The sequence below is a fragment of the Glossina fuscipes genome, unplaced genomic scaffold (genome assembly GCF_014805625.2).
Source record: "Glossina fuscipes isolate IAEA_lab_2018 unplaced genomic scaffold, Yale_Gfus_2 114, whole genome shotgun sequence".
Lineage (NCBI taxonomy): Eukaryota > Metazoa > Arthropoda > Insecta > Diptera > Glossinidae > Glossina > Glossina fuscipes.
In genome coordinates this window covers 629,587-657,351 of record NW_023998457.1, presented here as the reverse complement: position 1 = coordinate 657,351, position 27,765 = coordinate 629,587, and the positions used below count along the sequence as shown (strand labels likewise).

Here is a 27,765-nt window from a genome sequence, read left to right as displayed (position 1 = left end):
ATGATATAACCTGAGCACCTCATAGGACGGTTTGCTTAATATAAACCCATTTGTCTTTTTTCGTTTTTTTTTTTTTTCATAGTCGAAATTTTAGATTAGTATCAGAAGGAAACGCGACAATAAGTATATATATCGCTATATATGCTTTTTTATTGATTTTAATTAAATTCGTGGGTCCCTATGGTATGTTGAAATAGTTGAGAAAATTGAAAAAAAAATTTCTAAAATTTCGCTTGAAATGTTATCAAATTTGTTCTATGCGACACTATTAGTTGTGTCGTCATATTTTCTTACCGAAAAATGCTGAAAAATTTTAATTTAAAAAAAAAAAGACTGATTCAGTAAATCAGTCAAAGACATTGTTTAAATAATATCCTATCCGAAGCTTAATTCAATAGTGAGTGTGTGATAGTGATTATAAGGAAAAAGATTAATTTGCCTTCGAGAATTTTGCAACCTCTTGAACTCTAGTCAAAAAAGACGGAAAAGTGCATCGAAAAGGCATCTTCTCTAAATTCTTAAGTGAAGTGATTTTTGGAAATTTTATTAAAAAGTGAAATAATGAAGACGTCGACCGTTCCAAAAGTTTAATGAAAAAGAAATCATTTATACCCATCACTGTCACCCTAAGAAAAATCAAAAAAGAAAAACAACAAGAAAGCTAAAGTTCCACACTCTAAACGCGGCTGATTTTTTCTATTCTCAAGATAAAAGTGGAAAGTTATGTGGTTTATGTGTCATAACTGATGAGTAACAAGCAAAGCAAAGCAAAGGTGTTCGCAGTTTTTAGATCCTTTGATCGGTTCAGGTCATTTTCAAACTCTTTTTGCTTGTCTACTACAAAATTGGGACGATGGATAGATGGACATGCTTAGGTGCAAACCAAATTTGAAACTTATTTATATTTTTTACGGGGTTTTCGTAACTTGTTTTTGCCTATTTCAAAGGTATTGAAAAAAAATTTAAACTGGGCGTGGCCAATATTAGTGCGTGTCCCCATCGCATATATGTGCAAATTTTTGTAGATTTATCTGCTGCAGTTTATGAGTAATGAGCGAAAAATCAATTTTTTTATTTTTTTGAAAAATGTAGTATGGTTGTAGGCATGGCCTTCAACCAATTTGAACCATTTTCAGTACCAATCTGCGTGCAAGAGCATGCGATTTTTCAGTCAAATTTAAAGAGAATAGCTCTCTTTTTGAGATTTGGAGAATATCCACAAAGGATAGACGGAAATGCTTAAATTGATTCAGAATTGGATCAAGAATATATATATACTTCGCGCAAGAACTTGCAGTCAAATTTGATGTCGATAGCTTATTTTTTGCGATCAGGATAATATTCACTAAAGTTATAGACGAAAATTTTAAAAAATGGTCGACGTTTTTCGAGTTTGTTGTTTGTGAACAGGTCGCGCCCTTCCTTTGACCACGTTTTCCTAATTGATCAGGGAATGAAATTAGGGACGAAATTTTAACTTTTTATCTTTATTTTTACGATTGCGATCCAAACAAATTACTCGTTGAATTGAGAAGTTCCGCGTAAAAACATGCATACACAAAACGTCGATAAATTTAATGTTAAGATAATATATGAAATAATTTACGATATGATGCAAGATGATAACTTCTCTTTTCCTTTCTCTCTTTATCTTTATTTATCTTGCAATCCAAAACCTTAAACGCCATCTAGTGATGGTTATTACAAAAGTTTTTTCCAATCTGTCCAATTAGTGGGCATAAAATCTCTTATTTGTTTCTTATTTGAATGTTCAACAATCAGCAAAAAAGAAACTAAGAGCATTTATTTATATATAACATAGTAGCTACAGGACATGTTATAGATTTGAATAATTGATAATAATGATAGAAATACAACTTGCATAATGCTCTATTGTATCTTAAAATAGTTAGCTATGGTTTATCTATGGGTTTGTACGATATTTAGTCATAAATATTAGTATAAATTATATCGTTTATTGGAAATATTTCCTTTGTTGAAAAATAGGCTAATGATGAATGTTAAAAAATAGTGACATCTCTTAAGATTAATTTCATGCATACATTTACTAGTTGACGATCAAAACAAATTAATTGCTCGTTTGCAAAATTTTTTTAAGATTATCAAAAGTGTTTTTTTGCATTAATATTGTACTAAGTAATATAAATAGATAAAAACATAATTTCGCTTTAAATGTTTATTTATTTATTTGTTTACATATGTAGCAAATAAATTTCGTTTTATATTGATGATAACGCGGTGTGGAACTTTTGACCTACCAGCTTAATTTATTTTTATGAAACAAAAAATTATTTTCTCAGAAAAACCCCATTCCATGAAATTTCCCCATGAGATGTAAATGTAAACAAATGGTTGCTGAACGTGAGTGATGATTTCTCTTCTTTTTTCTTTTCTTTATCAATTTATTAATTCAATGGAGATTCTCAGATTTACATGACACATAGCTTAGACGAGATCATCCTCTGGAAATATTGAAAAGCAGATTTTATATGGTAGGAGTAGGTAATTGACGAAAAGACAGAAAAATAAAAAAAATAAATAAAAAGTTTAAGAAAAATGGACTAAAGATGTAAATTTCGCTTCTAACGTATGTGTAATATGCGACAATCAAGATATTACATGCGATTTGAGAAAAACTCTTAAAATCGGGTTTTAAGTTTAATCAAATATTTCATCACAAGATAGGCTGTTACATCAACGCTTATGGCCAAATGGACTGAGAATTATAAGTCACTTTTTTTTTGTTTTATGACCAATCATCCAAGGAATGTCCGCTATTCGTGTGGTACGGTAACGGTCGGAAAGAAGTGAGAAAAGAGAAAGAGATAGGCGGTAGTCTGGTGGATCTCGTGTAATGATACCATATACGTGCCCTTGATCTGAAACATTGTGAAATGTCAGTGATAAACATTGTCCGGATTATAAAAATGAAGACCTCGGCATTCAACTTTTCAAAAACCTTGTAACCTGTTGAGATTTGAACCGGCCAACACACACTCGCACTTACCCGGCTATTCATGTGTATAGACATAGTCACTTTCTGAGGTTAATAAAGTGAATTTTTGCTTTTTACGAATCGAAATATAAATTTCCATCCTTTGGAGATGATCCTAAAAATCCCTATAACCCGACTTTGATTTATGAATTTAAAAGAATTTACAGAATAAAAATATTTCAAGCTTTACAGTTTGTTTCTCTCTTTTTAATTGACAATAGTATTAATATTTCAATTAAAATTTTTTTGTTTACGTTTGGCAACTCTATTATTTGACAAATTCCGTTTGCCTATTAGTAAACCAGTATTTTTAACTTATAAAAGCATTTTTTAATAAATTCGCTCTCAGTTATTTGACATTTCTCATGGTAAAAACGACGGGAAGTTGTTGCAAAAAAAAATCAGTAATTGATTAAAAAGTGGATTCTTTGTAATATTAACATACAATAATAATTTGCTATGTTGTTGTTAATTTCTACATGAAAGTATTAAAAAAATTCATTCCTTAACGTAAATAATTTTATTAAATATTTATAAAATCATCTTAGAGAAACAACAACAAAAAAAGGAAATAGAAAATAAAGACAATTGATTTAAATTTAATAACCAATAGAATAAATCACAAGTGACAACAAAAGGCAAGTGTTTTTTTTTTATTATTTGTTTTTTTATCAATAAACCTGCATTTCACTCTGTGTGCGTAGGGATTGAAGATAAAAAGAGAAAGTTCTTATTCTACCGTTTTTTTTCACTCAATAATTTAAAAAAAAGAAAATAAAAATAATAATAATAAGATTTTTAAGTGTAGAAAAAGCAAACAGAGAAATAATTATTTTTGGAAAATGAAATAACATAATATACACAAACAAAAAAAAAAAAAAAAAACAAAAATATTACGACAGTAAATGGAAAGCAACAGTGCTTGTCTCTTATATTTGTGTTAATTAAAATAAAGTGGGTAAGAGAACGGTAACAACAAAGTGCCAACGTATTTATACTAAGCAGTTGCGCTTGAATCACAAAAAAAAAAAAAAAAACATAAAATAAAAAATATAAAAAAAAGCAAGGAAGGAAAAATATACACAAAAGAAATCGCAATCATTCCAAAATATTTCGTTATAGTGTTCCTGTTTTATTATCATTATTATTATTATCATCGTCAACGACAGCGGGTGTTGATTGCTAATTAAAATTGGATGTCCAATAAAACAAATGTAAGTTTGTTTTTCTCTTCTTTTTTTTTTTTTGAAATAAATTTTCTTCTTGTCATTTAATTGAAAAGAAATTCAAGTGCACTTTAAACAAGTTCATTTATTTGTGTTTTTTCCTTTTTTTATTTTTTTAATAAAAGAATAGAAATCAGAAGAAATAATGTAAGGTTTAAGTCGAATTTTGATATCCACAAGCAAGGTTAAGTTTTTGCAAAACATTCCAGCATATTATCACTACGTATTATCATCCGCCTTAACAGTAGAATTGCTTTAGTCATACACAATAATCTCTGTCCATACCGCATATATAGTATTAGTGGAAACGCATTATCATTATCCATTATTATCGGCGTTAACAGTGGAATTGCTTTAGTCATATACAATATATGTCTGCCCATCGGTCCCCATTGTATACAAAGCATTAGAGGGAATATGAAAACATTCGGCCCAAGGCAAAGTAGAATATCTTTTTTGTTTAACGGCTATCATCCGAGTGATGAACATGCAAGCAGATACATACATAGAGTGAACTTCTCTTCCCTTGAAGTATATCATTTATTTTCATTGCCATGTAAAGTGATATGAATGCTGTAGTATTCAAATTTGAAAAATAATTAATTTTATTTAATTTTTTATAATTAGTTAAAAAATTGGATCTGCATCATCGCGAACGTTATGGGATTCTTTATATATATAGAATTTTATTATAGCTACCGTTACATAATATCTTTAATCAGTTTTGTGTTACCACAAGCACTTTACAAATAAATTGACTAACATTTTGTGCATCTCCCTGACTGGGAACATGTTAAATCATGTGATTTCTATACGCTCGATCAGCAGCCCTTAGGCAAATATGTGAAGTAGTAAGTTTACAAAATCCATATGCTCACTGTCCGTCTTATTTACATATTAATAGTCAACTTTTTCTTTATTAGTAAGTGAAGGCCGAATCTTGCTCTGCTTCCAACTGATTTTGGAATTTGACGTAAGCATGTTGATAGTAAAAAAATTGCAGAGTCTAACTTAAAGTTTAGAGGGAAATCCCAAAATATTAATTGAAAAAACATGAGTGATTTTCTAAATGCCGGGACTTTACAAATTATTGGCGAAAACATAGATGGACGTTTTTCATTCATCAGTTTCAGCTGGAAATGTGTAGTTAAAAGACGAAATATAGAAGAACACATATTGCATATTTCGTTATCCTCTTTTTAAGGCGTGCCTCTAAGGCCTCATTCAATATGAACGCCCCCAAATCAATTTCTCTTCTCGAACAGACATGATTCCTAGAATCTGCTTTCTCTCCGAAAACATGAAGCACTCGGTACCTAGATTTATTATGAGCGAACTGAACCTCCCCAAAGTGTTTCTTGCAATGCCACCCTTTTGGTTGGTCATATTTTTTTCGAATATCCTTTATCAAAAATTAACGGCGCCCTTGAAAAGGTGTTTGACATTTGTAGAACAGACATGATTCCCAGAATCTGCCTCTCCGATGAGTCTCTTGATATCTACATTATTTTGAACGAATTGAATCTCCAAAATCCCATTCTTGTAATGTTTACCTTTATGTCTTCCACATTTCTTCCTAATATTTCGAATTTATCAAAAATTAACCAAGTCCTTGAAAGGGTGCTTAACTGTTCTAGAGCAGATATGATTTTCAGAATTTGCCTTCTCTGCGACTACACGAGACTATTGATCCCTTGATTACACATAATTTACTACCTTAGTTCCACAAGCTTTTTCTATACTCCTGCAAGTAGTTGCTTATCTCTTTAGCTTCACACCATCTTTGCTACTCAATATCCACAGGCGCGCATGATCTAGTTATTTGGCGCTTGTTAAACCATATTTCGTAAATTTATTTATGAGATGAATGGAAAACAAATGTTAAATTATTACTTCCTAGGCAATAAAAGAAAGGAAATAACAGAAGAGCATATAACGTCTTCTCATAAAAAGGGCGAAAAAGTCGTCGGATCCGAATCAATTTCAAATGCATTCGTTCTTAAATCAAAAGACGTCGATGTACCAAATTTCATTAAAATATCTCAATAGAGAATACAAGACGCATGGATGGACCGACGGATTTCGATACTTAGATTGATTCAAAAGCATTTCTGAACCGATGTAATAAAAGGAGTGTTTATTTCAATTTCTTCTGAGCGGTTGTCTACACCCGCACAAACTTAATATACCCTTGCACCGCAAGTGGTCTATGGTATAAAGATTGTTTTTTTATTTAAATGACGCGAATATTATTATCAAGTTGCAGTTGAAATTTAAAGTCAATCAGTTCAAAATTGTCGCTTGTTAGAGTAATGGTTAAGGAAGGTTTGTGTGTGGGGAGGAGTTATTTTCCAGAATCTGCTGCGGCGTAATTTTTTTTTTTTTGGAAAAGTTTTTAATAATTTATTTTTTTTTTTTATATAAATTAATGAATGCATAGGCATGAGCAAAAAGTTAATTTAATGCATTGATGGGGTCTTCTGTAAATAAGTTCGAAAAGTAACTCAGAATTTGGAAAAAAGGTAAATACTTTTTCTCTTTAGGGAGTTGCTGGGCTATAATGATGGCTTTAGCGGATTGAAAGGCACTTAAGAAGAAAAAACGAAACAAGTCAAACACAGCACCTTGTGCAAGGGTGTGGTAAGTTTATAGCGGACATAGGCAGCGGAGCAGAAAAGCTTCAGATTGACCTACTTTTTATTATACCGAGTCAGAGTCAGAGACCGTGTCTGAATCAGAGTTACTTTCTGATTCGATCTAAGCTTGCCTGCCCTCTTATACGTTCTTTCGCTTAACCGCCTTGTGTTTGCCCTCGAGATGTTTTGATGAAGTTGCAACGACCGACATGTTTCCGTCCAAGGACGAGCTATTTTGACAATGGTTCAGATCGAACTGCTTTGTCGTCCTTATTTTGAAAAGCTATTTGATAAATAACTGTATTAAGGGAAAAGTCACAGGGTACTTAATGGTGGACCATGCCTCACTAGAGTGTTTTAATTTGATTTTATGTTTTTTATTTATACCCATCACTGTAAGGTATGGGTATACCCATATGTATGTTGCTTGTTTTCATAATGTATGTAACACCCAAAAAGCAACTTCTCAGAGACCCTACAAAGTATATATATTCTTGATCGGCATGAAATTTTGAATTGATTTAGTCATGTTTGCGGGTGTGTCCGTCTGTGCGCAATGGGTGTTTTTCGCACTCCCACAGTCGCAGAAATGAAGCAATTGACTTCAAAATTCGCATAAACATTGGAAGTTTTTGCACGCAGGTTGCTTTTGAAAATAGGCCAAATTGGTCGGAGTAGCGGAGCGTAAACTGAATGCAACTCAGTTTTTTTCAAACAAATATTTTTTGATTTTTGCTCGCTACTCAGAAATTATTAAAGCTAGAAGGTTGAGATGCTCCACATCTACTTCATGAAACATTCTACTCTTTAGGTCCACAACTGGAACCAAACAAGACCGCACATAGTTACGAGAGATTAAAGTTTAGTTTTTTCACTTTTTTGAGCTTTTATGCTTATTTATCATAAGGCAAACAACATAGAGTAAAGTATTTTATACATCCCTCAACTTAAGATCATCCCTGAAATAAAGATTATCTGCCTAAAAATGGGTTAATTCTAAAACGAATATATATGTAGACATATGTAATACCAGCGATATGGATATCAAATAAAAGACCTTGGAGAGTGGAATGCGAAAAGCATATTGGTAGGTGTGTGGGGATCGGCCCCCCCTTCCCCCCGCCGAATAAAAACTTTCTTACTTGTTTTACTCTCATTTCTATGAGTTGACACATGGTTGACACGTCTGACGATATTGTTTACAATAGTTGATATGAGAAAACAATTTGCTGAAGAAAATACGCTAATGATAAGGATCTGTACTCAGCTTTATTGTAAAGTAAATAGCACAACAGTTTTGCGGTTGAGTTTGAATAGACACTAATTGTGAACAATTTACTGCAATGATAAGACAACTTACGCGAATTACTAGATTTAGTAAGTTTTTCGTGTGATTCGCTTTTACCTTTGCTCATTACATTCACCGCAAAACAAACGAAGGCATTCAAGCTCTCTCTTATTATCTTCGTAATATATGGATGTTCGTGCAAACATGTCAATATCTACAGACGTGTGTATTTATTACTTGTGTAATTATTAATATCATATAGGGTGGGTTAGGTTAGTGTACGCAAATCCTCGGATTTTCTTCACTATTTGCAGTTAAAGTTGAAATATGATGAAATTCGTCCGAGGAATTTAAATATTTTTTCAACTTCATTTACTCCTCGAACAGCGAAGGAAAGAAAAAATGATCAATTTGCAGAAGGGTGTGAAGATAAAATCGAACTTAACTGGTAAAGCCACTTACCCTTTAACAGAGCTCTGGAAATGCTCTAACAAAGGTACTTACGCTTAACCTCTAACATAGGTGCCTACCCTTCGCCTTTAACCGAGCTCTTTAAACGGCCTGACAAAGGCACCTACGCTTAGCCCCTAACAAAGGCACCTACGCTTAGGCTCTAACAAAGGCACCTTCAACACTTATCCAAAACTCTGTAAGCGCCTTATCCAAAGCTCTGCTAAACACCTAGAAGTATGATATAGTTGAGTTTGGAGGACTAATCCGTTCATAAAACAAGAACGCAAAATATTTTTATGGATACCTCACGAATCTGTATGAAAAGAGCTTTCAAATCAGCTAAAGAATTATAGATGCTGCTGCATAGGAGCAATTTTTAACATTGTTTTGAAATTAGCTACGTTAACAAAAAATAGATTTGGGGCAACATTTTTTAGAACATATTTATGATGTTTGCTAATATAGACGGAGTAGGCTTCCTTCTAAATTCAACTATGTCTTAATTCTAAATATTTAATAGAGCTATGTTAGGTCAGGAGCTTTGTTAAGGTCTTTTATAGAGATTTGTTAAGGCAGATGTTAGGTGTCTTTATTAGTTAAATTCGAATTTATCCTCACATCTTTAAATTTGAATTAGAAACTGAATATGAAAAACTTAATCGGGAGTCTGTAAATATTCTTTAGATAGTATTTACCAAATAGACAGATATTTAGACATAATCAATTCGGTTTTGTTAAAATATAAAATTTCTATCAAAAGCTCAGTCAATATAGATATAGCTTAGCCTTTTTTTTTTTTTTGTTTTAAGAGTTCTTTGGAAAAATTTAACCTCAATCTCATTATCGGCTATTTTAAATTCTATTAAAGCGACTCTCCTAAATACGCGTGGTTCGCCTACGTCATATCTAGATTAACTTCCAATCTTCATATCTTCAGGGGATTCAAAAATTGACCTTCGTTTTTTCACTACTAAAACACTATCGGTTGTCAAGTTTTTACACGTGCACCTCAGCATGTAGGTTTACCTGCGATTCGGTTTTACCCCGACTGTAGCTGGGTCTCTGTGTAAGATGTGTACATGCTTTTTCTCTTTGTTTATACGTGTATTTCGGTCTCTTTGTACCCACTAGTGAAAGATGGGTGTGTACTCATTTTCTCTTTTTTTATAATGTATGTAACAAGCAAAAGAAAGGTTGAGAGAATCTATAAAGCATATATTCTTTATCAGCATGGAATTCTGAATTGATTAAGCCATGTCTATCGGCCTGCCCGCTTGTGTAGTTTTCGTTGTTGGTGCTCTTCTGGTCACAAAAATAAAGATATCAACTTAAAATTTCGCAAAGTCTTTGCAAGCAGGTTGTTATTAAAAATAGGCCCAATTGGTGATGAGCAGAAGTCCGCAGTGGAGCGTAAACTGAACTCAACTCCTTTTTTTTAACAAAAACTTGTGAATAGTTGTTCATTGCTCCAGAATTATACAAGTTAGAAAGCTGATAATATCCACATTTACTTTACGAACCATTCTACCCTTTAAGTGCAAAATTGGAAAAAATCGGCCATGCCCATACAAAGTGAAAAGTGATTAAATTTTCCTTTTATCATAACGAAAATAAGACCGAAATTTTAAAATTATTTTGTACATACCTGAAATAAAGATCTATTATAAGGGGTTACTTCTAAAATAAATATGGTAGACACAGCGGATTGGGTGATTAATTTGTTTCGTAATAATACCAGCGATATGGGTATCAAATAAACGAACTTAAGGAGTAGAGTGAGAGAAACATAGGAGTGGGTATGCCCCATCCCCTCTGCCCACGCTTTACTTCTTTCATTCTTTTTTTTTTTCTTTACCTTCCTTTAAATACTTTTTAATAATCCTTAGCTTAAGACTTACTTCGATTGAATTTAACTGTTAATGTATTTCAGCTGAATTTCATGCGTCACTAAAATATGAATAAGTAAATCAGTTTTAAAAATCTAAAATAATTATTAACATTCATGAATAAACTTTTGTAATATATGTTTACTGGCCTAGGGGAAGGCTTTTTATACTGCTCTAAATTGCAATGAATAAATAAATAAATAAATAATTTGTAACGGGTATCGATTCAATATTTATACGCGTACTTGAATATTTCATCTTTTAACAGCACTTTCAATAGCTGAAGTAATCTACCTATAGCGATATTTGCTGGCATTCAAGCAAACGTTGAATGTACATAAACACTACTGCCTAATTCTGTCTCTCTTATCCATCAACTTTTTTAACCCTCACAATGCACGTTAACAGATGCGGGGGACATTTTATGGCTGATTTATAGTTGGGGTTGAGTGATAAAACAAAGTATTTGGACTCAAAGTGTTGTAAAGTTCAACGCAAAATACATTTCTGAAACTTATATGGACGGTAGGTTACAATTAATGCAAAGTTTTGTATATTTTCTAAGTCCTACAATACACGGGATTCCTTCCATGGCACTCGAATAGCATTGACTATAAACTTTTTAGATTCTTTTAACCAAAAAAAAAAAAAAAAAAAAAAAAATTTATTTCCTTATTTGGAGAGGAAAATGATATATATATATATATATATATATATATATATATATGATAAGATAAAAGGGAAAAAGTTTGTATTTTTCGTTTCTATCACAGTCACATGTAATGTTTCATTTATCGCAAGGCTTCACTTTTGATTCAGTTCAGTTCAGTTTTTCAGAGTTCCATATAGTATTTCACCTAACGTCAGCCTTCCATTTGGATTTTTTGGTTGTTTGATTTTGAAGAGTACATTGTTTTTGAAAAGATTGCGTTCCGTTGCAAGGCTTTTCTGCTATGTTAATAAGTGAAGTTTTTCCAACAGATTCGTACAGAATTCATGGAGTAGACTTCTTATGGATCTAATGGCTATAGTGCCTGTATCAACAAGCGTGACCGATGATTGCAAACAAGTGCTAATCGGAAGAACTTCGGTCTGGATAATAAGCGCCATGAAGTAGCACTTGCCAGATGGATGTCAAAAATGTGTCGCGGCCCGGTTTTGCAAAATGGATGTATGGAGCGTTGATATGGAAAAAGTGACCCTGTGTTGCTTTGGTTTGAATTACAAACCATTCAAATCGTTGTTGCTAGGGCTTCGTAGTAATCGTAGCTGTCGCAGGTTATATCTTTCTTGTCCCATTAAATACAAAGGGTCTTCTTCTAGACGTGGCGATTCGGTTTTAAGGCTGAAGTGTGTGTGAATGGTGGGTGCGATTGTTTTTTGCCTTTGTAATTCTCAACATAGATTCGCTTTTCATCCCTAGTAAAATCGGGCTCTCTTTGTAGCGCTCAAGCCAAGAAGAAAGGCTCTTGTTTTTTGGCAGAAAACTCGAGAGATTGTACTGTTTTGAGTTGCAAACCTTTGCTGAATGCCAATAAGAGAAGATTAAATGTTTTTCCCACGGGCACTCTATACTGATGGTTACTGTAAGGACAAACGGACGGACGAAACTTTGTCATTGCTGACCTCGGTAGTCCTCGATAAATATTGGGAGGGGGTGGGGGGGTTAAGTTTTTGTCCCACGGGCATTGCCTAAAAATAAACGGAAGGACGAAACTTACTTACTAAATGGGCAGAGCACAAGATCTGGGCCATTCCGTACTCTAACCTACCTATGGTCTCCTTGGCCAGGGCCCTTTATTTGCAAAGAGAGATCCCAATCTTCTTCAAGTGGCATTTAACAGTGTCAACAGTTCGATAACCAGACAAGCATGATGCGCACAAGGCTTTCTTACTTGCTTTGATTTGCTGAGATTGTAAAGTAGTAAGATACCCAACTGAGTGGAGTTTTAAGATTCCGCTTATAATTACTACAAAAAAATTCTATATAAAGAAGACGAGATATATGTTGGTTGGTCATCGGTTTGTACAAATATGGTGAAAACATCGCATCAACGAGATTTTGAGTTATCGAGCAATCATACACGCACGCATACACACGCACACACAGTACATCCATAAACGATTATTTAATATAATTTATTAAAGTCTTTTAATTTCAACATAAGCTGCTGACGTGTCTAATATAAATTGAGCCCAAGTTGATTATAGCTTTTTTCTTCTGATTTTTATCTTGTACAAGATAAATAAAATGGATAGCCTTGATCTAAACTTACACAGGTAAAATAAGAACAAACAAAAAGTCAATAAACTTGAAAATTTTTTTTTTTTTTTCAGATATGCAAGAAACTTTATAATTAATGCTTTACTGCGTATGCGGGTTTATTGTGCATCTGTCGTAGAATGAAATAAATGAAATTTTCTCTAATGAAGATTAAAGTAGAATACGACAGAAACTTACGAACCATAAAATAATTTTATTATTAGTCATTAACTTTCGCAAGACTGACTTTACGAATGTGCTATCAATTAATGGCTAACATAAATAAAATCTTTGGCTTGCTTGTGGTCAAACTGCAATCTTATATGATGGGATGGAATAATTAAAAAAGTAACTTTTATTAAATAATAAAAATACTTGTGATGAATCTCAGTTCATTGTATACCTGCCCACCTAATTTATAACAAATCTTTGTTTGGGCAGACAAATCAGCCACCAATGTCTTAACATGTAAAAGGAACTAGAACAGGGAGCACGGGAAGATTTCTTTTGAATGATCGGGGAATATATTATGAATACCTGAGCAGACAGATCAAGAATTATTCTTTTGAACGATCGTACGATCAAATATGAATACCTGGCCGGTTCACATTGAATCTTTATTTAATAAATAAATCTTGCAAGACACACTGTTAACTAATCTGCATTTTCTACCATAGTTACCTTCATTCTTATTAGACTTTCAAATGAAAAGCGATTATTGTATAATTTTCCACTTTTTTTTTTTTAGCATAACATTTGTTGGCGGAAATATGGTTTCAAGTTCGTTCATCTGCCAACGAACTAATTGACTTGGTGTTTAATCTTTATTGATAATTTAAATAAGTAAAAAAATGATATTCGGTTGAGATCGATTCATTTACACCCATCACTCCCATCTTAAAAGAGACCAAAAAAAAAAAGGCAAAATTTTCATTCTTTATAATATCAGACGCACGTGATTGAGTTTTGCTCTTTTTGGAGAGATAGAATGCCGAGGTTGTCGTAACTTAGATTGCACTCTGAGCTTGTCTTTTCACTGATTTGGCCAATTTTCAATATTAATTTTCATGCAATAGTCGTGTTTAGCAAACTTGCAAAGTGGACACGTTAATCTTTGCTCGCAGGAATACGCTTAGTGTAACAGTTAATAGACGGAGAGACAAACGGACTGACAAATAGGTCTGGATTGATTTTGAATTTTATACTGATTAATAATAAGTATACTCTATTCCTTGTAGGTCCTTCTCTGAAGCTTCTCCCTGGGTGCACTCAGTGTTTTAATAAAAGAAAGAACTTTTAATATACCCGAAGGCCAGGATCACCCAGAGAAAATATATGCAACATTTTTATCGTTGCATCGCTCTTGTAGTTCAGAAGTAACGAGCACAAACGCATAATTGTATTTTTAGGAAAGCAAGTGGCTCTAGCTTATGTTGCAGTGTGGGCGGGTCTTCCACGCGGCTTGGCCCGATTACAATAGTAATCTCCTGGCAAAATTTGAAGCCGATGAGTGCATTTCTGCAACCAGAAGAAGGTTTACCAAACGGACGGATAGACAGACAAACGAACAGATGAACATGCTTAAATCGGTTTAGAATTTAAGGCTGGGAGGGAAGAACGCAATGCGTTTCGTTTTTGTCGTCTCTCTGAGACCTTGTTCAGAGTTTTGCAAACGTTTTGGCCTACTGTGACTGGTATAGCGAAATACTTTTATGAAAAAAATAATTATTGAAAACATTTTTTAGAGACTTAGCTTTGTATGTATTCAAATATGGAGAAAAAAGTTTTACGAATATGATAGAAAAAAAGACTGCAAAGATTATTAAAATAGTTTGTCGGTATATATATATGTGTGTGAACGTATGACTAATAAATAGCTTTGTGTTGAGTTGTTTAGCAAGTTTAAAGAAGCGAAATGTGTTTTTCAAAAACTTTCCGACCTTGTCTTAATTTAATTTAAAGTGAATTTTATAAAATTGAAATAATAAAACATTGCGATGATAATATTATTTACTGTTTACCGTTATCATCATATCTCAAAGTATTGGTTGCATTGGTTTGTATACGGTGAACGCCTACTTTCACGCCACCGATAAATATCAAGTGTTTTCGACAAAGAAAGTTCAGCTGCATGAACATATCAGAGCATTGATATTTAATAGTTTTATGCTTTTTATCTTCACACAGTTCCCGGTATTGCAACTGAGCTCAACTGTGCTTCTTTTTTTTGAATTTAAAATGAAATTTTGTTTTTCCTTGTTATTATTACTGTTGTTGTTGTTGTTGTTGTTGTTCTTGTTTTCGCGGAAGTAAATCTTAAATGGTTTGAATAACCAACAACCTGCTGCCATATTAAAATTCAACTTGAATTATTTGCACCGAAATAACAAAAAAAAAAAAAAAAACTTTTCTTTTGATTATTAAAAAAAGTCTTTTAAAATTTTTAATTTAATGCTTTTAAATAAGGCCGTCTTCCTACCCATCAAACAAAGCATGGACTAGCACAAGAGATCTGCAAGAGAATATGTAAGACCAGATAATCAATAAATTATATGCATTCTCGCTTAGCGTAAGATACTAAAAGGAACTTCTGGCGTCTGCCTGCTAAAGTGTTCCGTGCTTTGTGATCATTTACCGCCAAAAAAGGCTAAAAGTGAAGAAGGAAACAAGTAAGGAAACTATATTCGGTTATAGTATCCGCCTGAGTGGCCGAGTAGGCAAGAGTCTCGACTAGCAACTCAATGGTCTTGGCTTCAAATCTCGTGCGGGGGAGTTTTCAATAAAGCCGAAAGCCTTAGATGCTAGTGCTTTAAGTGCTTTAGTCTTGGAATTTATTCGCTGACTAAATTTTATAATAATAATAATATATTCGGTTGTAAACGAATCTTCTATATTTATCGTCCTGAAAAATGGGACAAATTGCGTAGGCGTGACTAATTTTGTTCTATTTTTTGGAATAAAGGTTGAAACTTATGTGATAAGCTAGAGACATGGAAAGTAAAAATGTTCTCAGTTTTTCTCGCTTCTCAGGTGTCCCCTTTGTCCAGTTTTGGTCATTTTAAAATTCTTTTACGCATTTTTGGGTAACATTTTTGCAAACGCGAGAAAGTTTACCGCAGATATTACATAATTGGGTAGACAGACGGATGGACAGACGAGCAAATTGGCCAAGAATTTATAAATTCTATGGGGTTACCGAAGCTGGCTCTTCTGGGTTATAGTCTTTGATAAAAAAAAAAAAAATGAATTTTGATTCCCTTTAATACTCGGAAGGCGTGCTTATTTTTTTACTATAATAATTATTCAAAAAAATTTTATGTTTAAATTTTGGTAGATTTATCTGGTGTAGCAAGAATTTTTCATTTGTTTTGACAAACAGAGATGTTCTCAGTTTACGGGGCGCTGTAGGCGTATCCTTCAATCAATTTAGATAGTTTTGCATACCAACCTGCTTGCAAGAACTTCATTTTTGTGGCCAGAAGAATGCTTCCGAACGATAGTACACAGGCGGACAGACGGACGAGCTGGAAACCTTATTTTCGCGGCCAGAAGAATATCTCCATCAGATATCATACAGATGGACAGATAGACCTGCTTGACTCCTCATTTTTGCTTCATTTTCGCGGCCAAAAGAATATTTCCATCAGATATCACATAGATTGACAGACGGAGAAGATTATGTCGAATCGCAATTCGATGCTGACTAATCATGTATATATATATATATGTACATAGCTTCGTTCCGGATACAATCTTTACGATAATGAATTACATAAAATTTTACTCAGCTTATTTTCAAAATTTATTTCTTTTCTCTTAGCAATTTTCTACCGATATCGAAACTAATTTGTGTATTACATCCACAAACAGTTTATTTTCATTTGAAATTTTTAAAGCATTCATTAAATCATCTAAATTATGAGCTATAAAGAATCCCTATAAAAAATCTGTGTAAAAAGCTCAGCAGTAAAAAACATGAAAAGAAGAAAGAAAATCAAAGCGTTATAGTCGTGCAAGGCCAACTATTAAACACTTTACATTGTTTAGTCCGATATTATTCTTCACCTATTTCGTTTTTATTTGTTACTTAGCACTTTTCAAGGTAACTCGTACGTATGGAGAAGGCTTGCAAATGGTACGACTTGTCCTGCTAAAGAAAATTTACTTATAATATTCCAAAATATGGAACTTTTTGCCACAAAATGTCAATGTATCTTGAGAAATGTACTTTGTAGGTTGAACAGAAGAAAATATAGATAGATAGACGTAGGATGGACTGATGGACAGACATGCTTGAATCGATTAAGAAAATGAGATAATAAAGTGCGAGTATGTCTGCTGCTCGCGTTGCATACATTCGCATAAACTTAATATGTTCTTAGTAGAATTGACGTGAGGTACACAAGACACATATCAAACCACACTCATGTTTTCAAATTGTTACGAGTGTTTTAGCAAAAAAAAAAAAAAAAAAAAAAAACAAGAAAAACCAGTAAAAATTCGTTTTGAATTTAATAGGGGAATTCTGGATATTCATCTTGTCAAATTCTTGTAAGATTCGTCACGCTCGAACAGCGGAGGGAGTGCATTTAATTTATTTCTCCGTTTCACGTTTACGTTACATATGTTGTTTCTCTATTCTGACCACCTGTTAAGGTAATCTATCTGCTACCTGGAGTGGACATGGTGTACGTATATGATGATTAAATGGAATGAGGGTCATTGATTCTAATCAATCAATTGACACGACTAAGGAAAATAAAGAAAATCCATCCTAAAGCAGTCTAATGATGATCAATAAATCGATCGGAATCTTTTTAAATCCGATTTTCATAATGACACCAATCCATACGTAACACAATATTTAGATAGATATGGTAGTGCTAATGACGATTTCTTGCTTATAATACATTTTTGGATATTCAGATATACTCAGGTATATCAACTTTGTATATTATCCGAATCAATTATATCAAGGAAGAGTATGTTGTCGCGCGAATGCTTCTCTCTAAAGCAACAAAAACAGTGTATTGCTTACATAGAACGCTTGACATGTGCCACAGCGATTGCGCCAACGGTTGTCTTAATGTCAACATAACGCCGAAAACATAAAATAAAGATTTTATATTTTATGTTTTGTTCTTTTGGTTTTTATGTTTTCCTTCAAAGAGAAGATATACTTAGTCACTCATTCCATAAGAGAATTTGCATATAAAAGATGCATATGTTTTTTACATATAAAGGGCAATACTGAATTTTTAATAGGCGGCATCTCAGTGTAACGTTTGAAATAGATGAAACAAGTGGCTGCGTAACGATGGATTGGCGAAAAATTTCCTGTCTTCGTCACTTAAGTCGAGGTTTAGTTTGCATTAACCACTAGTAACTTGGTAAAGGTATAAGAAATTTTTACTATTTCTGGATATCCGATCGGCATTCGAGAAATGTTTGAAAATTGCCGCCTCCTTAAGGGTAAAGACTTTTAACCAGCCTTCCTGGACTACATTCCACCGCCTGAGGTGTGTTAACGGTAGTAAATATTCTAAAAATATTTCAGAAAAATGAGGAGCTTTTTCTAATTGTTTCCCAAGCATATGCGCACCCAGTAACAATTCCTATTACGTCTCTAATACTAGCAAATGTTGTACCGGCAGACCACTTTTGACCGATACATCAAGTTCTGTTCACACAGCAGTAATACGTGTTGTTTTGAACTCTATCCCTTGAGGTTCGTGTTCTCGTCTTCATCGCTGCTGGTAATATGACTAATGGGGTTTAACTAAATAACGTATATAGTATGACTTTTGCGAGCTTTTTTTTTTCTTTGGAAATTTCCCACGCGATTATGTGGCTCTTACCAGGTCCATCAAAACCTCAAAACATCAAAAAAAAAAAAAAATCATTCGCTTGACACCGTCAATTGTTCTCAAAAGTAGTTCGTCTTCGATTAAACCCTGGCAGACAAGAAAAGGTCTTTAGTATATGGATTCTATAACATAGGTAGTGAAATCGTACGGTCTGTCCTTTTTTAATGCAGCCAGGATTTTAAATGTGAAAGACGTGTGTTTCGAGCAGTTTATCCACGTAAGCGCAGTGTCGTTCTAAACCTTGATTTGAATTAGATTAGAGTATTTCATTAGCTAGCAACGAAGCAGTCTCGCCGGGGGCACGTGAAGAGTGCACCTTTTTTAAACGGCTCGGAAGGCATTTCAGCTTCAGTAAGTGCAAGTTGCAGGACGGTTTTGACTAATTTTTCAGTTGCTTGACTCACGCGCTTTATTTATTTGTTTACTTAGACATGAAACTCAACTAAGTTCAATCGACTCTAAGAAAACTTATGCTAATTAATATTCAAAACTAGTATAAAGTATATAAGGAGAAGTAAAGAAAAAAAAAAAAAATAATAATAATAATTATATAATAATTCATGTTTAAATAAATGCATGTACGTAACTAATTTAGAGGTGCACCCACAACCAATAGAGAACCAAATTGCAAGTGAACCCCCTAAGTCATCGCAAGCATGCAAAAGCTTGGTAACCGATTAATTTTGAGATATTAAGATTAACAGTTAGTCTAAATACGACATAGACAAATCGCGCGTATTAAGTAAAGTTATTTTGATAGACTACAAAGAATACGATATTGAGATTAAGTGATAGACTTTACTTAAGTAGCACTCACTGTAACTATGAGCAAACTATGAGATTTGAATCTGCGAACAAAGATTTCGCAGTTTCGTATGATTCTTACTTATTCAGCTACTCATGCGGATAGATAAGATTGTAATGGTTCTGGCTCCTATGTGAATACAAGGCCATCTGCAGATATCAAGTGTTTAGCGAACACTTAATAAGGTGCTTCGTACCAAAGAAGATGGCGTAATTCATATGAATCATGAAACTGGATGGCTAAGGGTATGGGTGTGTGCAGTAAATCTGGGGAGTCGCATTTTGGAATAACAATAATAATAGTTTTGTTGAGGTATGACAAATGGAAGTTAGGAAAGCTAAAGGCAGAAGAGATTGTTGACGGTACGTACTTAATATCCGGCGGACATATCAGAGAAGACTATCAATAAACAGATACCGGACATTAATCGGGCAGATACTTGATAAATATTTCTTCAATGGTTTTTTTATATTTGGGAAGTTACCTGAGATGGGCAAAGTTAGGCAAAGATTAATTGACCCTTGTCCTGTGACACTATATGAAGATGAATTTTGACAAATATGCCTGGCGGGAAGCTGTCAACTTTAGAAAGCTAAGTTACTTGTCTGAATATGGCGGCGAAGAAGTTTAAATGAAAATGTCTTTGACAAAATTCATTGCTTTCTCTGCTATGGCTCCTTTTTTTCCCATCAATCCTTCAAAATGCCAAAATGTTTGTATATTTTGTGATATTTCGCATCTACCGTTAGAACAGGAAATTATCGGAGAAGAAGAAATAAAAACGGGAAATCTCGTTGTCCGGTCTTTTAAATACATCTTCGCTTTCGAAAGATGAGAAATCTCCTGAGCGGTCTTTTATGTGTTAGTGTACTTGTAAACCAAGTTGTGTAGGGTAAGAAAAAAAGAGTAACTACAATATTATTATCTCCGTCTCTTAAGAAAAAAAAAAAAATTTTTTTTTATTTTTTTATTTTATTTACATTATTTTTTAAATGAGGCTAATGACTTAGCCGATGCGTTAAACAATAAATGGAAGTATGACTTGGCTCCAAAAAAAGTGTAAATAAGAAAGAAAGAAACGTGTTTTTTTACTCTTGTCTTTTCTTTTTTTTGTTTTTATTGTTTTTTGTTTTTAGAGTTTCTTATTCATTTTCATTTTATTTTCTCTCTTTCCTTTCTATTTATTTATTCTTTTTTTTTTTCTGATAAGTTGCAAACAAAAAAAAAAAAAGACCAATACATCATTAATCTAAATAGTATCAGAGAATTGCTTTCACATGTCTGTATGCATATGTTATTTATTTAAAGAGAGTAAGATATTGACTTGAATACAAGTTATATTCTTTGTAGCCGGTAGAAAAAAACGTGAATTAAATTGTAAAACTGATCAAAACGGTACAAATTGCAATTGAACTTAAAATGTTTTCAAGTTAATAAAGTATCGGTTTCTTGCCCACAAAAACACTATGAACGTAAGCGAATCTCTAACCGTTGAAACGAATCTTAAACACCGATTATATAAAAAAAATTATTTATTTTCTTTTTTTATTACACAAATTGTCCCTTATTACCAAAACTAAATTGTTGTCATTGTTTTTGTTGTTGTTGTTGTAGAAATCGTAGACGTATTCACGATCTTATCATAGTTAATGCTTGACAAACTTTAACGTTATATACAGTGAAAGTACTTTTCTATGCAACACATAATAAAGGGACATAAGGAAAACATATGAAAGCTAAGCGAGATTGTTTATCATTTGTAAGTAGATTTTACAAGCAAAGTTACAAGCTTAATAACAAATCTAGTTTATCGCAAAATTCTTTGAAGTTTGCCTTTTGCGGTTCTTCCCATATTGCTATCGTTTCAATTATTAGAAAGCGTGTTTTATATATACATATATATATATAATATATGCATTCGTCATCGGCGAGAATGTTATCTTTATAATTACGTATGTTATAATAGAATTGCATTGAGTCAGAGCCAGCCACATGCATGCATGCTTTTGTTAAAAGCTGAGCATCTAAATAAATTCTTTATAAAAATCAAAATGAAACAACAACAAACATCATAAAATGAATATCAAATATCCTATAAATTTGATCTGCGGAAATGGTTACACGTACCGTATACATTATTTTGTACATCTTACTTAAATATTGTAATAGAAAGAGAATTACGTTTGGCAAAAAAAACAATTTACATAAACGCTTAGGGCGCTCGATATATTATTTTTTTTGCTAATTTTTTCCAAACGCCAGATGCTTTTCTGTGGGCACTTACATGAAAGTGTCTGGAACAAAAATTTATTTTTCCACTTTTACTTCTCTTAATAAGAGCTTATCATTGTGCTAAGAAGGACAAAAGAAAAAAAAAAGTACATTTTGTTGCTCTATAATATGAAGCGGGCGAGGCTGATTTTCTCTATTTTCAAAATAAAAGTTTGTGTCGTACCGGGCACTTCTAAATTCTTTTGCAAATCGGTATCTTCACTTTTGCGAACGGAAGAATGCTTGGTACAGATGCTACATGGTTGGGGAGACGGACAGATGGACACACGGGCAGACCGACATCCTTAGATGCGTTCCAAACTACCCGAAGATTGCAAACGTTGCCAGGAGTATGTTTACAACAGGTATTGCACAATCGCACAGACGGACATACTTCGATTGATTCAGAAAGTGTTGCTGATCAACAACATATACACTTTGTGGGGTCTTCGATGCTTCCTTCTAGGCGTTGCAAACATGCAAAATGAATATACTTCTCATCCTTCGGTGATAATAACTACACTCTACGCCATTTGTGATACATTAAGTATGTTGTGCATTAAATTTGTGCCGAATGATACAACACTCAGAAGGACTTGAGATAGGCTTATCTCCAGAATCACCTTTTGCCTCGACTTGGGCTTGTCTCTCCGTCTGTCTCCCACGTTTGCTTGTTTTTGCACAACTGCACGTTGCAGTTTTTGCGATATTTTGATAAAATTTACCTCATCCATATGTTTTGGTCCAAGAACTTACACTATTGAAAATGGTTCGGACCGGGCCACTTTTCATGTAACATTTAATTTTGAAAAGTCGTTATGTGAGTAACTGTATTAAGTGGAACTGGTGTTGGATACTTAATGGTGGGCCATATCCCACTACAGTGTATTTTTTTTTTTTTTTTTTTTTTTCATAAAGCAAAATAAGAGGAGATCTGAAAAAGAAGGTCAAGGTTTAACAAAGTCAAGTATTTTAAAGGAATTTTTTTTCTTGAAATTCACTTTCATCGCAAAGTTAGGTTAGGTGTAGAAGCAAAACTTTCACAATTATTTAGTATATAAAATATTAGATATTTAAGTTGTACCGGTAAGTAACCAACAACAAGATTTGTTGGTTCTATCCAATTCATTTTGAATTGAGTTCGTCCTGGGGATCCACCCATCAAAAAAATATTTCGAAATTTAGAATCTATAGATTGAATACAAAAAGTAAAACTTTTAAACAGGGCTGATTGACAGACATATTTGATGTACTAAAAGGTGGGCCTATCTTAAGTTCTCCTGCATATTGAATGTATTCGTAGAAGTTTAATATATTCTTAGCATAAGCGAACATCAATCAACACTGCACTAAAATATCTAACAAATATTTAAATAATCAGTAGGGCGATGTTAGTTTCTATAAAGAGCAAGATGTACATTGATATTATGGTTGACTCAGTTCGCAAATAAACCTCACCTAATTCAATCGTAGTGATTGCCATGATAGCAACCTATACCTTTAAGTACTTAATGCGTCCACTATTAAGTCGAGTATACATAAACTGTATTCCCTATTTTCTCCCTGCTTTGTTGCAAGTCCAAACCGCGCCTACATGTGTAGGAAACATTTCTACACAAGCGCGCACGCTTACACACGCAGACGGCCGACGGACGTCCATTCTTATTCCAAATATAATGCGATGGATTGAAAGGCCGCATGGCGAGGTAAATTATTATCTCAGCCAGTTCCTGATTGGTCGTGGCTGCTCGCGGAACTATAAGTACAGCTACGACAAATCACCAAACTGTCCGGAATGCTCGGAAAGAAACGAACGAAACGAAAGAAACGCTATATTTCACTTTGAGAATGGTAGACCTCAACTAGAGCCTAGTGAGATATTGCAGATGATAACTGGCATAAATCTGGAACCTGGAGTTTGTCAGTAGAATGCACCAATAGTTACGGCGCTTAGAAAGACCGCGAGGGGAGGGCAAAGAGAGTAGAAGCCAATACGTCCCACCATAGGAAGCGCGGTAATCGTAAGTAGTCTCCCCGAAGCCGCACCTAGCGGTGGTCCCGTGGTGGGCGCAATATGTGCGTGAAGTCGTTCTAACACTTAGGTGCCATGGGGGACGAATCACCAATAACTTTCAAAGATTTCTACTTCCAGTTCGTATAGCGAAAGAAAAACACATACGCACACATATACAGGCACACGCACATAATTACATAGGACAAAATCTATTTAAATAAACCATTAGGTTAAGGTAATAAGTTTTTTTCGTTTGTTCTTAGGTAGTGAGTATTCGAAATTCGCCGTAAAATACAGATAACTTGCTGCTCCTGCTTTCTTTATTGGTTTGTTGCGCACGTTTTATAATTATCGTCACGCGAAAAAATAACAAAAATTGTTTTTATATAACAAGAGAAAAGAACGTCAAATAGCGGAATAATTGAAACAAATTTTATTGATATGCATCGACACGGCTGTGCATATGTAGACTATAACACGCGACCTATGGTAGGTGTAAGTAAAATTAATTTTAAAATTCTATTTGTTTTTCGATATTGCTGCTGCTGAAAGGCACATGAAATATGATATCAAAGTTTTTTTTTTTTTATTATCGATAGCGATGCTATTCATAAACAGGTTAGAAAGTCCGGAGGCGAATCTTTCATATTCATCATCTCAATGCAAGCCAAGACATAAATGCTATTATGTAGAGTTATTCTATTAATTGGGTGCGTGTCATATTTCATTATTGTTTTAGATGATATTCGTAAATTTACTTACCAAACGGCACTTATTCAAAGACCATACGAGTTTTTGCGGTTAGGTGAGACTCGCTGTTACACCTATCTGCCTATACCGATATTTCTTTTCTTATATGCAAAGCCATTTGTCGTGCAAAGGCATGTTAAACTTGAGATGATATATGCAATAGTCATAAGGTCCTGAGATCTTCTCTTCCATCTTTTCTGTATCGATTTCAGTTTATTTGTCCATCTGTCCGTATTGTTTTCTTGTGTTCAGCTTACAGGCCGCAATTTTTGAGATATTTTAACGTAATTTCGTACAACGATTTTCTTTAGTCCAATGGCGAACTTTACTGATAGTGGTTCGGACGGCTTCACTTCCCACATAGCATCTGATTTTTCGGTCTTTACATGAATGTAGCGTATTTAATGATAGGCCGTGGATCACTGCAGATTTTTTACTTGCTCTTGTTTCATTTTGCCTATCATACAGAGTTGCACAGATCAATACATCATAACTCTTTTATAGGTCATAAGTTGTGGTTTTTTATTTATTACCTGCGTGGTCATAAGCCGTAGCCCGCTATGGTACTTTTAGTTATTCTTGTTTCGTTTTGCCTATCGTACAGGGTTGCACAGACTAAGATATCAGAATTCGATTATGGATTATGAATTCTAGGTTTTTATTTACTATGTGCGTGGTCATTGCGATTTCATTTTCAAAGCAAAACTGCGAGTATGTAAGTTGTAGGCCGCTATAGTACTTTTACTTGTTCTTTCATTTGGCTTATCATACAGGCTTGCACAGCCCAATACATCATAACTCGATTAAGGATTATATGTTCTAGTTATTTTATTTTTTACCTGCATGGTCGTTGGGATTTCATTTTCAAACCAAAATTGCAGGTGGCTGTAGCCCGCTAAACTACTTTTAGTTGTTCTCGTTTCATTTTGCCTATCATACAGGGTTGCACAGATCAATATATTATAACTCGATTAAGGATTGTAAGTTACAATCTTCTTTTTGCTATCTGCGTGCTCTTTGTGGTCTCATGTTCAAACCACGATTGCGGTTATGTGGGCAATAATGTGTTAAAAATTCAGAAAGCAGCGCCAATCGGTAAAAGGAGCCGACACATATACCTTATATTTATGTTGTTATTATTATTATCATTACACCTAGTCAGGGAAATAAACTGCAAGACCTAAAGTCTTAGAGCAATAGCATCTAGGGCACAATCGCCTTTTAGGGGAATACTATTGCACTTCAGATTTGAGCCCACAACCATTGAGTTGTTAGTCGACATCCTTTGCCTACTCGGCCGCTCAGGTGGATATATTTATATATATGTATTTGGTTCTATATATAAATATATATATTATGTAACTGACTTTATACATACGTATATTCTGACAAGATTATTGAAAACCCGTCAATTAGACGGGTAAATTTTTTATATCGTCACAATCGCAAAAGTGAAGATAGGAAGATGAAATTTGGCAAAACCGTTTCTTGGTCGAGTAAGAATGCGAGGTAGAAAGATGGGCGAAATCTATTTGCAGACACGTTCACAATGCAGAAGACATTGAAATATCGGTTTTCTACTACAATTTATGCAAAAACCCGGGTACCGTAAATCTAGCGTCATATATAACTAGCAAAACCAATTTCATCTTCTTCAAAACTCTTATTTTTATGAAACCAATCGATTTAGTAAATGAGGCGTTCATATATAATACGAGGACCCACAAGTAATTAATTAGTTGTAAAGATTTTTTTTCGCCATTAGTTGTGTACCGATCGTTGAGGAAGAAGGACGTATTCTTTTAAAGTTTTCGATAAAGAAGCTTGCTAGTGTAGAAACGGTTCTGACAAGTGCAATCTTTTTTATAGAAACCCTATAAGAAATTATCGGTGTCTGTATCTTCTGTTAAATATATTCGTCATTGTGTATTTTTTCGCCCCTTTCATGCGGGCTTCAATGCAGCACTAAGAACGAAGAAAATTTACGATCTTTACAGAGATTTACTAAGGATCAACAAGTGTAAACGGTGATTTAGAAAGTGTGCTGGTGGTGCTACCATCTATTGGTCGCGCGGCAGGTATGCCTTTACGGATCATTGGCCCCAACAACTTAATCTTAAACTTCTCGTTATTTGACTTTTCCTCGAGCTTTTCGTATCTTGGTCACTCTCTTGCTCTTTCAAATGCATCCTTTGTATATTAAGCGTAATTTCAATGTCCGGGCATCTTGCCAGTGTATTTATTCAACGTGAACATAGAAAAGTGATCTTGGTTTATATTCTTACTTCGGACTCAGATGAAGTTGGCAGAAGTAATAAGGGTGTGTATACGATGAGTGTGTACAAAATATACACATATATATTTAGATATGCAGCAACTCTACAGCTTAGACTATAAGCTATCCAGGCAGGAAAACGTATGAAAATTATTTTTTTGTTTTCATATCCATCACCTCTTCGGGGTAGGGTATATTAGTTTTGTCAAAACGTTTGAAACGAACAGAAGAAAGCATCAGAGACCTCACAAAATATATATGTTTTGATAGACATTAAGTTATAAATCGATTTAACCCCGTCCGTGTGTCCGTTCGGCTTACCATTAATCTATGTAATGACTGTCATAAACATTCTCCTGACCCCAAAAGTTAAAATATCAACTGCAAACTGGACGCAAGCTGATAGGACCAAATCAATCGAAGGACACGCCCACAATACCACGTAAAGTGAGAACAACTCTGTTTTTCAAAAGGAACAACAAATTGTTTTTTTGCTCATTACTCATAAACTATAGCAGATAAATGTACAATAATTTGAAAGCATATTCTTTGGGCGAGGGTGGTAGCATTTATATAGAAGTGGAATAAAATTTAGCATGCCTATTCAATATTATAGTGTATCAATATTTAGTTGTTTTGTCAATACGCCGCAGAAACAAGCTTCAAAATTCCCAAAAAGTATATTAATCCTTAAGCAGTTTTAAATATCGAATGCTCCGAGATATGTCCGTCTGTCCATCTGTCTTTCTGCGCAACTATGTATTGCAGGTGGTAAACAGTTTCCCATTAGCGAAAATGAAGACATCGCCCGCAAATTTGCAAAAGAATTTGGCAGTGACTTAAACTTTTCGAAGAACACGCCTTTGTAACAAAAATCCCATTCCATATTATAGAACATGAAAATTTAATTCTTTTACTCTTTTCTTTGTCTCCATTAGGATAACGAAGGCGGGCATAAAAGATTCGTTCACGACCGAACATAATTTTCTTATTTTTTTTTGATATGAAGACTATG

At 33.8% G+C, this 27,765-nt stretch overlaps 1 protein-coding gene across 3 annotated transcripts in view; it reads left to right on the top strand.

Moving 5' to 3' along the window:
- Positions 1–3,855: 3,855 nt before the first annotated feature.
- Positions 3,856–27,765, top strand: part of LOC119639857 (protein Malvolio) — a 55,880-nt gene continuing 31,970 nt past the window's right edge. For 2 of the 3 annotated variants that reach the window (XM_038037532.1, XM_038037530.1), the window contains exon 1: positions 3,856–4,230. The gene's annotated coding sequence lies outside the window, so the exon portion shown is untranslated. Of the gene's footprint in view, positions 4,231–21,178; positions 21,200–27,765 lie in introns of those variants that run through there. The other variant, XM_038037531.1, reaches the window with a different exon arrangement.